This window comes from Arachis stenosperma, chromosome 3 (assembly GCF_014773155.1).
Source record: "Arachis stenosperma cultivar V10309 chromosome 3, arast.V10309.gnm1.PFL2, whole genome shotgun sequence".
Lineage (NCBI taxonomy): Eukaryota > Viridiplantae > Streptophyta > Magnoliopsida > Fabales > Fabaceae > Arachis > Arachis stenosperma.
The window spans coordinates 122,977,516-122,981,952 of NC_080379.1; positions in this window are offsets into that span (position 1 = coordinate 122,977,516).

Below are 4,437 nucleotides of genomic sequence, written 5' to 3' on the forward strand. Positions count from 1 at the left end.
GGAATCAAATTTATGATTTTTTAGATTATCAGTAACATTTCTCTTTGTTCATCATTCTTTCAAGAGCCAACAATTTTAACATTCATAAACAACAAGATAAAAAATATGCACTGTTCAAGCATTCATTCAGAAAACAAAAAGTATTGTCACGACATCAATATAATTAAACTAAGTTCAAGGATAAATTTGAAACTCATGTACTTCTTGTTCTTTTGTATTAAAAACATTTTTCATTTAACAGAGGTGAAGGATTCATAGAATTATTCATAGCCTTAAGACATAGTTACTAAAGACTAATGATCATGTAATGAAGACACAAACATAGACAAACTTATAGCATAAAAATAAAAAAACAGAGAAATAAGAGCAAGGAATGAGTCCACCTCAGTGATGGTGGCGTCTTCTTCTTGATGGACCAATGATGCCCTTGAGCTTTTCTATGTCTCTTCCTTGCCTTTGTTGCTCCTCCCTCATTGCTCTTTGATCTTCTCTAATCTCATGGAGAATGATGGAGTGCTCTTGATGTTCTACCCTTAATTGATCCATGTTATAACTCAAGTCTTCTAGAGAAGTGTTGAGTTATTCCCAATAGTTGTTTGGAGGAAAATACATCCCTTGAGGCATCTCAGGGATTCCTTGATGATGAGCTTCCTCATGTGTCTCTTGAGATCCATGAATGGGCTTTCTTGTTTGCTCCATCCTCTTCTTAGTGATGGGCTTGTTCTCCTCAATGAGGATATCTCCTTCTATGATAACTCCAGCTGAGTAGCATAGATGGCAAATAAGATGAGGAAAAGCTAGCCTTGCCAAGGTAGAGGGCTTTTCAGCTATTTTGTAGAATTCAAGAGAGATGCTATAGATCATGATGGCCCGATCCACAGTAACTTCGGATTGGTTGCTAGTGGAGATGATGGAGGGTTGGATGAACTCCAACCATCCTCTAGCCACAGGCTTAAGGTCCAGTCTTCTTAATTGAACCGGCTTGCCTTTTGAGTCTCTTTTCCATTGAGCTCCTTCCACATATATGTCCATGAGAACTTGGTCCAACCTTTGATCAAAGTTGACCCTTCTAGTGTAGGGGCGTGCATCTTCTTGCATTATAGGCAAGTTGAATGCCAACCTTACATTTTCCGAACTGAAATCTAAGTATTTCCCCCGAACCATTGTAAGATAATTCTTTGGGTTCGGGTTCATACTTTGATCATGGTTCCTAGTGATCCATGCATTGGCAAAGAACTCTTGAACCATTAAGATTCTGACTTGTTGAATGGGGTTGGTCAGAACTTTCCAACCTCTTCTTTGGATCTCATGTCGGATCTCCGGATACTCATTTTTCTTGAGCTTGAAAGGGACCTCGGGGATCACCTTCTTCTTGGCCACAACTTCATAGTAGTGGTCTTGATGGGCTTTTGAGATGAATCTCTCGATCTCCCATGACTCGGAAGTGGAAGCTTTTGTCTTCCCTTTCCTTTTCTAGAGTCTTCCCTTGTTATGGAAAAACAAAAAAAAGCTATGCTTTTTTTAGACCAAACTTAGAATGTTGCTCGTCCTTGAGCAAAAGAAGAAATAATAGATGAAGAAGAAGAAGATATGGAGGAGAGGGAGAGAGGTTTGTGTTTCGGTCAAGGGGGAGAAGAGATGGTTGTGTTTTGTGAAAATGAAGAAGGATGGAGGGATTTATATAGTGGAGGGAGAGGGAGTTGGTTCAGCCATTTAGGGTGGGTTTGGGTGGGAAAGAGATTTTGAATTTTGAAGGTAGGTGGGGTTTTAAAGGGAAGAGATGATGGATGTGAGTGGTGAAGAGGTGATGGGGAAGAGAGATTAAGTGATTGGTGAAGGGTTTTTGGGAAAGAGTGTTATTGGATTGTGTGAAGAGGAGAGAAGGTGAGTTGAGGTAGGTGGGGATCCTGTGGGGTCCACAGATCTTGAGGTGATCCTATGGGGTCCACAGATCCTGAGGTGTTAAGGATTTAACATCCCTGCACCAATTAGGCATGTAAAACGCCATCTCTATGCAATCCTGGCATTTAACGCCAGATTAATGCTTGTTTCTGGCGTTAAACACCAGCTCTATGCTTGTTTTGGGCATTCAACGCCAGTCTGCAGCATGTTTCTGGCGTTAAACACCAGCCAGATGCTCCTTACTGGTGTTTAAACGCCAGTAAGCCCTTCCTCCAGGGTGTGCTGTTTCTTCTGCTATTTTTTTATTTTGTTTTTAATTTTAGTATTTATTTTATGACTCCACATGATCATGAACCTAATAAAATATAAAAGAACAATAAAATAAAAAATAAAATTAGATAAATAAAAATTGGGTTGCCTCCCAATAAGCGCTTCTTTAATGTCAATAGCTTCACAGTGGGCTCTCAAGGAGCCTCACAGGTGATCAGGTCAATGTTGTGGACTCCCAACACCAAACTTAGAGTTTGAATGTGGGGGTTTCTCAATACCAAACTTAGAGTTTGGTTGTGGCCTCCCAACACCAAACTTAGAGTTTGATTGTCGGGGCTTTGTTTGACTCTGTATTGAGAGAAGCTTTTCATGCTTCCTCTCCATTGTTACAGAAGGGTAGCCTTGGGCTTTAAACACAAGGTAGTCCCCATTCAATTGAAGGACCAATTCTCCTCTGTTAACATCAATCACAGCTCCTGCTGTGGCTAGGAAGGGTCTTCCAAGGATGATGCATTCATCCTCATTCTTCCTAGTCTCTAAGATTATGAAATCAGCAGGGATGTAAAGGCCTATAACCTTTACTAACACATACTCTACTAATCCATAAGCTTGTCTTTGTGATCTGTCTGTGGTGCGCGAAATTGTGAACAATACTTTTTCACAACTCAAATAATCCCCGGTAATGGCTCCAAGAACTTGGTGGCTCAATACCATGGCATTACACAACTTCGCACAACTAACCAGCAAGTGCACTGGGTCGTCCAAGTAATAAACCTTACGTGAGTAAGGGTCGATCCCACGGAGATTGTTAGTATTGAAGCAAGCTATGGTCATCTTGTAAATCTTAGTCAGGCAAACTCAGATGTATATGGTGATGAACGAAAATAACATAAAAGATAAGGATAGAGATACTTATGTATATCATTGGTGTAAGAGCTTCAGACAAGTGTACGAAGATGCCTTCCCTTCCGTCTCTCTGCTTTCCTAATGCCTTCATCCAATCCTTTCTTACTCCTTTCCATGGCAAGCTCGTGTAAGGTTTCACTGTTGTCAGCAGCTACCTCCCATCCGCGCAGTGAAAGCTAATGCACACACTCTGTCACAGTGCTGCCAATCACCGGTTTGGTTCCCTCCCCTACCGGAATAGAATAACTCTTTTGCGTCTGTCACTAACGCCCAGTAGGTTACAGGTTTGAAGCACGTCACAGTCATTCAATCATTGAATCCTACTCAGAATACCACAGACAAGGTTAGACCTTCCGGATTCTCTTGAATGCTGCCATCAGTTCTTGCCTATACCACGAAGACTCTGATCTCACGGAATTGAATGGAAGAACAATAGTAATTGCATTAATACTCGAGGTACAGCAGAGCTCCACACCTTAATCTATGGTGTGTAGAAACTCCACCGTTGAAAATACATAAGCATAAGGTCTAGGCATGGCCGAATGGCCAGCCTCCCAATGATCTAAGATAGCATAAAACTCAAAGATAGCTACCAAGATGTCTGTAATACAATAGTAAAAGGTCCTACTTATAGAAAACTAGTACATAGATGAGTAAATGACATAAAAATCCACTTCCGGGCCCACTTGGTGTGTGCTTGGGCTGAGCAATGAAGAAATTTCGTGTAGAGACTCTCCTTGGAGTTAAACGCCAGCTTTAGTGCCAGTTTGGGCGTTTAACTCCCAATTAGGTGCCAGTTCCAGCGTTTAACGCTGGGATTTCTTGAGGTGACTTTGAACGCCGGTTTGGGCCATCAAATCTTGGGCAAAGTATGGACTATCATATATTGCTGGAAAGCCCAGGATGTCTACTTTCCAACGCCGTTGAGAGCGCGCCAATTGGGCTTCTGTAGCTCCAGAAAATCCGCTTCGAGTGCAGGGAGGTCAGAATCCAACAGCATCTGCAGTCCTTTTGAGTCTCTGGATCAGATTTTGCTCAGGTCCCTCAATTTCAGCCAGAAAATACCTGAAATCACAGAAAAACACACAAACTCATAGTAAAGTCCAGAAAAGTGAATTTTAACTAAAAACTAATAAAAATATACTAAAAACTAACTAGATCATATCAAAAACATACTAAAAACAATGCCAAAAAGTATACAAATTATCCGCTCATCACAACACCAAACTTAAATTGTTGCTTGTCCCCAAGCAACTGAAAATCAAATAAGATAAAAGGAAGAGAATATGCAATGAATTCCAAAAACATCTGTGAAGATCAGTATTAATTAGATGAGCGGGGCTTTTAACTTTTTGCCTC